Source organism: Pinus tabuliformis, chromosome 3_1 (assembly GCF_031772625.1).
Source record: "Pinus tabuliformis cultivar Carrire ecotype Pingquan chromosome 3_1, CPIR1, whole genome shotgun sequence".
NCBI lineage: Eukaryota > Viridiplantae > Streptophyta > Pinopsida > Pinales > Pinaceae > Pinus > Pinus tabuliformis.
Window position 1 is genome coordinate 620,277,287 of NC_142301.1, and position 11,352 is coordinate 620,288,638.

The following is an 11,352-nucleotide window of genomic DNA, read 5'->3' on the forward strand; positions in this document are numbered from 1 at the left end:
ATAAAATAATAAATACCCTTAAATCCATGTACATTATAAAATAATAAATACCCTTATTCTAGGCTACTATGACGTAAAGTGAGTTGGAACTGCCAAACGATGCAAATGTTAAAATCTGTACAAGATGACAGTTTGATGTGGATACCTTTATTCTCATCAATGATACTCATAATAAGCGTGGTTTAATATTTATTTGTTTTTGGAGTTTTTAGCCAGCGGATAGGTTTGGTTTTTTGTTTTTTTTTTAATTGCCTTTTTTAATATAGATATGAATTCAATATCTGAATATTTAGAATTCAATTTTGAGAGTCTGACCCATCTATGCCCAATTTTAAACTAATCAAATTGGAAAATAAATAAACAAAACCTCCAAAAACCTATAAAGTATAACCTACTAATATATCAACTTACTAATATGTAAACTGCATTCTAAATTCTGTCTTTGCAAATTTTTAGACCAGTACAGGTTGACAGTTGATTTCAAAAACATAAGTACTATTAAGTTATATTTACAATAAATAATCATGTAATTTTTTAAAATGGAAGGCGCTAATCATGTAATTTTTTAAAATGGAAGGCGCTAGTTCTCTGAAAAAGCATTTATAGACCCTTCTTTTTTACATATATTACATATCAGTCAAAACTGATGTCACATCTCATTACAATCTTCAATGAAACTTTTTATATGCCCGGGTACGTGGCATCCGACTGCCCCATGATCCATGCACTAAATAATCATGTATTTTATAAACATCATATTTATTTGTGCGAAATTTTTGTTGGGATGTGTCTATTCACAGCCCAAAATATTTTATGTTTCATATTGTATTTTGACAGATATACATGCCTGCCTGCGAGTTCATGTGTGGAAATCAACACAATATTGTACGTGGATTAAATACTAAAATCCGTTTTTTATACTGATTACGTGCAATGTACTTTGTACAAATTACAGCTTTTTAGAATTTGACGGTGGCAAAAATCCATACAATTTATATTTTAACATGGAAGGCGACAAAGTATGCCGATCCATAGCAACAAATTTCAATTTTCATATAAGCTTGATTATCACCTCTGAACCATAAGCCTTAGATTCCCGTGGCTCACCCCGATCCTTCAATCCATATCCAAAGCGTGCTAATTTATCTTCCTACTAGTGGAATGTTGGAGCTGTTATCGCTCCACTCCATTCCTCTGCGTTTACTCGACTCCACCCTGCCAGCCACCAAATCCCCACCTTCGATGCCAATCTCCTCTGAAACTGAAACAGAAGCTATAATATCCTCGAGTTTGAGAGCCTCTTTGAGCTCTGCCACTACCTCACTCATGCTCGGTCTAGAAGAGCGTTCCACCTGAACACATCTCATGGCTAGTTTGGCAACACGAGTCATGGATTTCATGTCGTATCTTCCGTCCAACCTCTTGTCTATGATCTCTCTTATTTTGCCAACATCGTCATCTAGTATATACGGTGTCGCCTGTGAATATGCCCATAATTTTCGTTATTGTGTAGTCTAACATGCACTGAAACATTGCACTGCCAGCGCTCTAAAATATTTATATTTTGGATGATTGATGAGAAGATTCCTTACCCATCGAATGATGTTTATGTCCTCTTCCGCGAGTTTAAGATCTATGGGTGGTCTACCGCATATGATTTCTAGTAGAACCACACCAAAACTATACACATCACTCTTCTCTGTCAACATTTGAGTGCTGTAATACCTGTGGTTCCCCATAGAAATTCAGCTATTGAAGCACAGTGGAAATAAAAAAATGTAATTGAATGTCCTCTAAAATAATTAATTTAAAGTTCGTTACGACTAGAAAAAAGCAAATCAAGTACGGTGCAAAATTTGCATGCACTCTTAATCATTCCAAGGTAAAAAAACATTGCAAAGAGAGCAAGTTATATACTCTGGATCGAGGTATCCGAATGTTCCTTTCACTGCAGTGGTAACATGAGTAGCCTGTCCATCAATTGTCATCCTTGAAAGACCGAAATCCGCTACTTTCCCAGTCAAATTGCCGTCTAAAAGGATGTTAGCGGTCTTGACGTCCCTGTGAATTATCATGGGGGTACAACCCAGGTGTAGGTATTCCAGGCCTTCACAATATGTAAATCGCAGGTTGATCAGATGAGATATATGGTTACCCATGATTTGTCTATATGCATTTTTACAGTAACCAATACTTCAAACAACGAACGTTTACATCATACAAATCTAGTGTACATCAAAATGATAAAGAGATTTACCTTGTGCTGCATCTAACGTTATTTTGAGCCTTGCTTTCCAAGTTAGTTGGGAGTTTTCTGCTCTAGGACCTGGAAATGTAAACGAGAACCAGATGCTAATTGTCGGCTGCCTTGCTATTCTATCTACTGAAACAAAAATATCTTCAAACAATGAAATTTACCATTTACCATAAAGATGGTCCCTCAGGGACCCTTTTGACATGTGCTCGTAGATAAGCATAACCTCTCTGGTTTCATTGCAGTAGCCTAGTAAAGATACTAAATTCCTATGATTGATTCTGGAAAGAAGATCCACCTGTTCATGAGATACATGCACAGTAAAAACTTTCTTTCTTAGATTGGATCCAAATTGAATCGTATTACATGGTAATATTTGAGCATTACCTCATTCAGAAATTCGTCAACTCCCTGGTGGGAGAACAATGACAACTTTTTAACTGCGATCTCTTTTCCTTCCGGCAATTTACCAAAGAACACAGATCCAAATCCCCCTCGTCCAATCTCCCGACTAAATGTTTCTGTAGCAGTTGTCATCTCATCTAGAGTAAAGGCCAGGCAATTTGTTGGATTTGGCACCTTAATCCTCGAGCTATCTGCAATCCTCGCAGGCAAGGTAATGTTAATAAAACAGTAAAAGCACAATTATAATTATATCTGTATCCTATTATAATATTTCTAATGTTGACCTTGGTACCTGAAGGGATATCGTCCCTTTTCCACCCGACCGCTTTCCTTGACAACGCCGCCTTCTTTCCTCCTGAATTTAGCAGGACAGACCACAACACCGACGATCAACCCTAAAGCGATAATTAGAATTCCATCGAGTGTTGCTGCCATGACAACCTTCCAGTTATTATTTTTTGAATTCTTCAAAGTACATTTCCTCTTCTCCATACGTAAGTAGGGGTTGCCCGAATAACTGCAGCACATCAAAGAGAGATTTTTCAGGTGTAAGGTTACTTCGAACTGTCAGTTAAATCATAATTATTATCCGTACCATTTTTTATTATAAAAATATGAGAAGAAATTCTGAACCTCGAAATCCTAATATGTGGTTTGCGTCTAAACATAAGGAACATAGAATAGGATATCAGTACTTGAGTTTCAACGAGCAATTGTGCAGAAGTTGGGCAGGAATTACACCTCTGAAATTATTGTTCTGTATATTTCTGTGACAATCAATAAATTCAAAAATATTGCAGTATGAAAACTATTAGTTAATTAGTTTTAACCTTGAAAAAGAACCTGAAAATATATAAATTGAAAAAGGAGAAGACAGGAAGACGTACAACTCTTTAAGGTTTCTCAGTTCAGATAACCACGCTGGAACAGTACCATTCAGGTTGTTGTTATGTAAATATCTGACATAATAACCGAAGTAAATTTTCTTTTTTTCGAAAATGCATGATAACTTAAAGTCGACAAACTAGCAATTTCGTATTGAAAAGAAACTTACAGTCTCTCCAACCTAGTTAAATTGGAGAAATTTGGCAAGGATCCCATCAAGTGATTACTGTCAAGTGACCTGCCAATCTAAACACGGATTAGTAAATGCTGCATAGAGATTATCATTATCTGATATAATATTCAACGAGACACCGTGGCCCTTCGCGCCATCAAAATCTATGTTCCAAGTGGGGCACTTATTAACCGCCAATCATCATTTCCGTGAGAGGAATAATCGGAAACATATCGACCACAGTATAAATAATCCACGAGGAGGAGATCAACATTTTTTATAATAAGCATTGAATCTACAAAATTTCTGTTAGTTTCCGAACCGCTAATTAGGGGCTATTGGAGAAAAGGTAGAATTCTCCTTACAGATTTACTAATGCTGTCAACAGTGCCATATCTTTAGGTAGCAATCCTGTAAGATTTCTTCCAGACAAACAGCTGCCAGCAACAAAGTGTCGTGAGCTCTTACAAATTCAACTATACAATTCGACATGGAAACAAATCAACGAATTAAGCTTACAGTTTCGAAATTCTTATGTCGGAAGAGCTGTTATCGCAGCCAATTCCTTCCCACTCGACCAGATAACAAGGATCGGAAATCCAATCCTTTATGTCAAAACTCCTTTTGAGAGCGTCAAGAGCGTAAACTGCAGTTTAAGAACTACTGGATTAGGCATTGAATAATAATTGCTGTAATTTCAGTATAAGAAGTTTTACTTATTCAACTTACTGTCATGAGAATTTGTTGGCCGATCTGTGTAATCTAGCCAATGATACTCGAAAGCGTTGAGTATAGGAGGACGGTTGGAGTTAGGGGCCTTACTAACGTTAAAATCATATTGAATTTTATCCGGGAGGAATGTCTTCTCTACAGCGGAATGATTGCGTGCGAGAGTAATGGTTTTAGAGCGCACGAGAGTAGTGGCTTGAAACTGTTCTTGACCAGTTATCTCGACCTAAAAGGATCTGGATTCCGACAAATTGAGTGTCTCGATCTCAGCAAAATACAGCACTAACAATGATTTAGTCGCTTGGGGAGTTGATTCTGTAAATGTGTTAGAAAACCTGCACAGATGAATCCTCTAGCTATTAAAGGTTGAACACACAGCTTTGCAAAGCAAAAACACTAAAAGAAAATCGAAAGAAGAGAAGAATGATTCAATAGAAACTTATGTTACAATGCTCATGATATAGCATTACTGGGTGAAGATCCCAAGGTAATGACTATAGTGGTGATCAATGAGAAGACTCAACACCTACAACAAGTTCCGGAGATAACTAGTCAGTTGCGGAGTTAAAGAAGGAGCAAATCAAGGAGTAAATCATGCAAAAGGAATTTTGCATGCAATCCCATGCTCTAACTAAAAGTCCGCATGTAGATGTGTAGTAGTTCCAACACCCCCCCTGAACACCGCTATGGGAAAAAATAGAAAATGGGCCCTGGCAACTAAGGCCAAAGGTCACCCAAAATATAGTGCAACTTGTACTAAAATTGAGGAAAGAGAGAAAACCTCGTGGGAAAACCCCCCCCTCAAAATACAATGTAATCAAAAAAGAAGAGGAAGAAAAATACAGTTGTTAAGCAATCATGTCCTTCACTGCAAGACGATCACGCAAAGAGCGAAACTTCTGCTCAGTGAATGTCTTGGTGAAGATGTCTGCAGTCTGTTCTGCTGAAGGACATAACTGCAAATCAATGACCCGATCATGTACTAAGTCTCTGATGTAGTGCATATGGATCTCTATGTGCTTCGTCCGCTGCCGCTGTACTGGATCCCTGCAAAATTTGAGAGTTCTCTGGTTGTCACACCAGATGACAATGGGCTGGTGGAACTGGACGCCCAACTCAGTGAGGAAGTGTTGTAGCCACAGAGCCTGAATGGTGATGTTGACTACTCCTCGGTACTCAGCCTCAGCTGAAGAGAGAGCAATAGCAACGTGCTTCTTGCTCAACCAACAGATAGGGCCAGATCCTAGACTGAGTGAATATCCGGAGGTGGACTTGTGATCAATGTTGTCTCCCGCCCAATCAGAATCTGTGAAGCCAAGGAGATTCAATGCAGTGCCTGCTGCATAGTGAATCCCGAAGGTGATGGTGCCCTGCACATATCGGAGGATGCGCTTGGCAGCATTCCAGTGTAGCTCATGCGGCTCCTGCATGTATCTGGACACTGCCCCTACTGCGTATGAGAGATCTGGTCTGGAGTGGGTGAGGTACAATAAGCTCCCCACTAGTTGTCAGTAGAGAGTGCTGTCAACTAATGGAGTGTCACCTCCATCCTCAAGGCGGACCCCAGACAGAAAAGGAGTCGGTGCTGGCTTGCAGTCAGTCATGCGAAATCTCTCGAGGAGATCCCGTGCATACTTAGCCTGAGAGAGTTTGATGCCTATGGCATTCTGGCTGATCTCAAGACCAAGAAAGAAGTGTAATGGACCCATGTCCGTCATCAAGAACCTATCATGCAAGGCTCTCTTGACTGTAGCAATGGCTGAAGCCGAGCTGCCAGTGATTAGGAGATCATCTACATACAAAACTAAGATAAGAAGAGAGTCATGTGTCCTAAGCATGTAAACATTCGGATCAGACTTACATCTTTCAAAGTTTTGTGATAAGAGAAAAGAATCCATCTTCCCGTACCAAGCTCTCGGGGCTTGCTTAAGGCCGTAGAGAGATTTCTTCAGTCTGCAGACCAAAGACGAATCCTGAATGAAACCATGTGGCTGCTCCATGTAGATCTCCTCAGATAGGTCTCCGTGAAGAAAGGCATTCTTCACATCCATCTGATGTACTTCCCATCGCTGGGCAGCCGCAATGGAAATTGTAAGGCGTATGGAATCCATCTTTGCTACTCGAGCAAAGGTCTCATCATAATCAATGCCATGCACTTGTTGGAAGCCTTTGGCTACTAGCCTTGCTTTCCGTCTGGTGATTTGCCCATCTGTAGCACTCTTGGTCTTGTAGACCCATTTGCATCGGACAAGTTTCCTTCCTGAAGGAAGGGGGACCAGATCCCAAGTCTCGTTCTCGAGGAGGGAGTTATACTCCTCCATGGCGGACTCCCAAGATGGATGCCCAGCAGCCTCAGCATAAGACTGTGGATCAGAAGACTGAACCAAATGACAATGCTAGGAGGGCGATGGTTCAGTGGCAGTGAGGACAAGAGGAGGCTCAATAAACTCTGAGCTAGTCCTCTGTAGATCAAAATTATCCCCCACAAGACCATTTCTAGCAGCTGGTTGGTCTTGTGCATATATCTCACGTAAGCTCCTTGTTCTCTGATTTATGACAGGGGAATATGATTCACTGCTGGAAGCCCGATCTAGGCTTGGATGTGGATCATCATTTGCATGCACTAGATTTGTATCTGAAGACTCTGTCTTTGCATCTGCATGCTCTTCCTCGGCATCTGCATAATCTGTATCGGCATCTGAATGCACTGAGTCATCATCTCGGAGATGAGGTAGATAAAAAGTGTCTGCATACGACGCTTGAGGTGCATGCGAGAGACTTTCCTCAAATTTGACACTTCGCTCAATGATGAGCTTGTCCGTAGAGGGAATCAGGAGTCGATATCCCTTCACACCATCAGGGTATCCAACAAATATGCACTCAATGCTCTGTGGATCAAGAGCTTTCCTCTTTTCAGAGGGGATCCGGGCCCATGCTCGAGAGCCGAAAACACGGAGGTGAGTGACCTCTGGTTTAGTGCCGCTCCAAGCCTCAAAGGGGGTCTGGTCCTTGACAAACCTATGAGGAGATCTGTTTTGGATGTAGTTAGCACAATTAAGTGCTTCGACCCAAAGCTTATGAGGTAGTGACTTGGCATGCAACATGCAGGAAGCCATCTCTTTGAGAGATCGATTCTTTCTCTCAGCAACTCCGTTCTGCTGCAGAGTGTATGGAACTGTATACTGCAACTGTATGCCGGATTGAAGGCAAAGCTTCTGAAGTGTTGTGTTAACATATTCCCCCCCATTGTCTGTACGGAGGGCTTTGATCTTTCTCTCTGACTGTGTCTCAACTAGTGCTTTGAAATCTTCAAAGTGCTCAAAAACTTCAGATTTGTTCCTGAGAAGATACACCCAAGTATACCGTGAGAAATCATCAATAAATGTAAGCACATACCTTGATTTGTTGATGGAAGGATGAGGAAAAGGCCCCATGAGATCACTATGGATCAGATCTAGGGGAGAGGATGCTCTGTGAGTCTTGCCGGTGTCAAACTTTTCTCTGGGATGTTTGCCAAGAACACACCCTTCACAAACTCCTTTGGAGAAACTGATATTTTGCAAGCCTTCCACCATCTCATTCTTGCTTAGCTGTTGCATATACCTGTAATTTAAGTGACCAAACCTCTCGTGCCAAAGCCTACTACTATCATCAGCATGTGTAAGCAATAAGGAGGATTCAGATTCAATAAATTCAGAAAATGTATACAGTTTGGCTCCATTGTTTACCTCACCAGTTGCAATTTTGGCATTGCTATGTAGATCATATATGTTCACTGCATCTGGAGTGAATTCCACTCTCTTTCCGGTGCCGGAATGAGTGATCTGATAAACTGAAAGCAGGTTTATCGAAAGTTTTGGAACATGAAGCACATCTTCAAAGCTTCTGTGTAAAAGTTCCACTCTACCTTTTCCGGTGACCTCCATAGGTGAGTCATCTCCCATGAGGATGGGAGGTCCTTTGCATGCATCCAAAGAGGAATAGACTTCCTTTGCAGCAGCCATATGATGTGATGCACCAGAATCTATAATCCATGCATCAGGAGAAGAATTAATTGCAGCTAAAGCATGAAAATTGTTACCTTTCCCGTGTGGCGGATCCTCAGTTTTCTTCTTGGCGCCCTGAGGGATGTGGTCCCCAAGGTTGTGCTTCTGAAGGATTTCTGCCATTTGGTCAATTTGTTTCTTCATGCAAGAGGATTCTGGATGGAATCCTCTTTGACAGTAGGTGCATCTGTTTCCTTTCTTCCCTTTCTCATTTCTCGAGCCGGAGGAGTCATTGAAGGGCTTGGTGTACCCCTCCTTCTTTAGATGGGAATGTGCTTTTCCTTTGTCTTTTTGCTGCTGATTTTTCTGATTTGAATCAGATCTGTGATTTTTATTGTGGCTGCCATCATGCACAGCAAGTGCATGTGCTTTTGGAGGTTTGATTTTCCCCATGCCAATGAGTTTATCTTGCTAAAAAATAAGGGACTCCATAAATTCTTTGAGAGAAGGCATAGTGTAGGATTTACCTGTTGCGAGCCTTACTGAATGAAATGTAGACACAAAGACGGAGTATTCCGGTCCGAGCTTTGACATAATAGAGAGAACTTGGCGACTCTCCTCCTTGGATTTGTCAATTCCACAACCCTTGAGTTGCAGCAATAGATCATTATATTTGGTGAAGAAATCTTGAATTTTGTCATAGTTCCGTGGATCCAATGATAACAGCTCCACTTCGAGCAGATGTCCTTTCATCTCATCCTGTTTCCCGTAGAGCTTTTCAACCTTTTTCCAAATCTCATTGGGAGTATTGCAGGCAGATAGATGAAACTGCAACTCTGGAGAGATGCACATGGATATGGATCCGTGGGCCTCATCCATACGGTTGAGGTACTTGGGTTTCTCTATGGCTGAAGTGGGTTCCACTTCTGTAGCCATGGTAATCCTGTACAACCCTTTATGACGAAGGTATCGAGACATTTGGTCCTTCCATTCATGATAGTTGTACAGTGTTAGGATCGATGCTTTGGGAAACTCCATTTTTCTGTCAATCTTCGATCTCTAAGCTGTAATACTTGCAAAATAAAGTACTGGTGCGCCTTTTATCTAGCAACCTGTGGGCTCTGATACCATGTAAATGTGTTAGAAAACCTACACAGATGAATCTAGCTAGTAAAGGTTGAACACACAGCTTTGCAAAACAAAAACACTAAAAGAAAATCGAAAGAAGAGAAGAATGATTCAATAGAAAATTATGTTACAATGCTCATGATATAGCATTACTGGGTGAAGATCCCAAGTTAATGACTATAGTGGTAATCAATGAGAAGACTCAACACCTACAACAAGTTCCGGAGATAACTAGTCAGTTGCGGAGTTAAAGAAGGAGCAAATCAAGGAGTAAATCATGCAAAAGGAATTTTGCATGCAATCCCATGCTCTAACTAAAAGTCCGCATGTAGATGTGTAGTAGTTCCAATAGATTCAACTGCTATTGAAATGATGTCCGAGCTGTTTCCAACCCAGGCCGTTTGCATGACAGCGGTTGGAGGAAGGTCCTCGGTATCACTTGTTGAAATAGCATTATGCGAACTTACACGTCGTACATCTTTACTATCTGTATTTAAAACTGAATCATCTACAATATACCAGAAGCGGTCGAATTGGTCCTGAGGATACCTGCACAATTAACCATACAAAGCTATTCAACTTAATCCTTTGACAGAAGAAATATTCACAACTACTCCATAGCGCTAATCGAAATTGGTTTTCACATGTCAGATCCGCATATCGTAATTAGATATAAATTGAATATAAATTTATAAAGAGATATTAAAACCGATTACCATTAACTAGATAGTTGATTATGACTAAATAGTAAATTTACATATAATGTTCAAAATGCTCACCTAACCACAAAATTTCCACCTACATTATAAAAAGCTGTCAACAACATTGTTCCCGGCTTAGCCTGTACATACATGCCATCTTGTAACCTCCTCAATTCGATAGCAGAGATAAAGGGATCATCACGCAAAGAGGTTCTAATCAAGCAAATGTGAAGCACCTTGCCAGAACTGACCAATATTCTGTCATAAAAAATTGGATTATCTTCGTATGCGACTGTAACGTTTCTCACATGCAACATACCCTGTGTCTCAATAGAGACTTGGAAGCTTGACCCACTTTGGAATCCATTGTTAATTCCAATGGCGAACCACAATCTTAAGACATAAGGCACCTCGGGTGTCACGGGCAATTTATAGCAAGACTTGATGAGGGGCATTGGAAAGAAGCGTAGAGAATGCAAGTACCATGAGAAGAGGCGTTCCCTATGTCGACTGCTCGACCCACGTTTATGTACTCCGCATCAGTGACCCATGTTATATTGTTTTCCGCAGTGTGATTCGTTTCCCCTCCACAACTAATGCTAAGAAATCGTGCCACACCGCTAGATATGTTAGACTCTCTCATAAAACAATAATAAATCCAAAATATATTAAAAATTCCAAGTTAGGAATTTGTGCCTAACTCTTGGGTTGTTCCTCTAAGATAGGAGTTAGTTTAGTTAACTCCTCTATTGGTGTGTCTGGTGAGAAATTATCTCAACCAAAGGTGTCCAAGATAGCACGCACTATCTTGAGACCAATATCTCTCATCTATTTATTTGTAACTCTATTTCAATTATTTTGATGTAATGTGTAGCGAAAGAGAATACATAAGACTTCAGCCTTTTTCCGTCAATATTTTGTCTCTGGGTTTTATATGTGTGTTTCTGTAATGTGTCTGAGTTAATCTCATTCTCATCATGTGGTATCAGAGCGAGGTATGGACAGTATGAGTTAGGTGTGCCTGCTGTGAGTGAGCGCAGCTTTGGAATGTTGAATCTGTTGTGGCGTGAACGTGAACCTGTAACAAAAAGG

At 40.5% G+C, this 11,352-nt stretch overlaps 1 pseudogene across 1 annotated transcript; it reads right to left on the reverse strand.

The window, feature by feature from the left end:
* Positions 1-862: 862 nt before the first annotated feature.
* Positions 863-10,903, reverse strand: LOC149188560 (putative LRR receptor-like serine/threonine-protein kinase At1g67720; annotated as a pseudogene). The gene is made up of 15 exons (XR_016255590.1): positions 10,339-10,903; positions 9,999-10,108; positions 4,446-4,760; positions 4,236-4,362; positions 4,082-4,153; positions 3,714-3,782; positions 3,547-3,618; positions 3,355-3,426; positions 2,983-3,176; positions 2,642-2,850; positions 2,426-2,552; positions 2,258-2,326; positions 1,918-2,107; positions 1,593-1,725; positions 863-1,478 (listed from the first exon to the last, which is right to left on the reverse strand). The product of XR_016255590.1 is annotated as a putative LRR receptor-like serine/threonine-protein kinase At1g67720 (transcript).
* Positions 10,904-11,352: the final 449 nt, after the last annotated feature.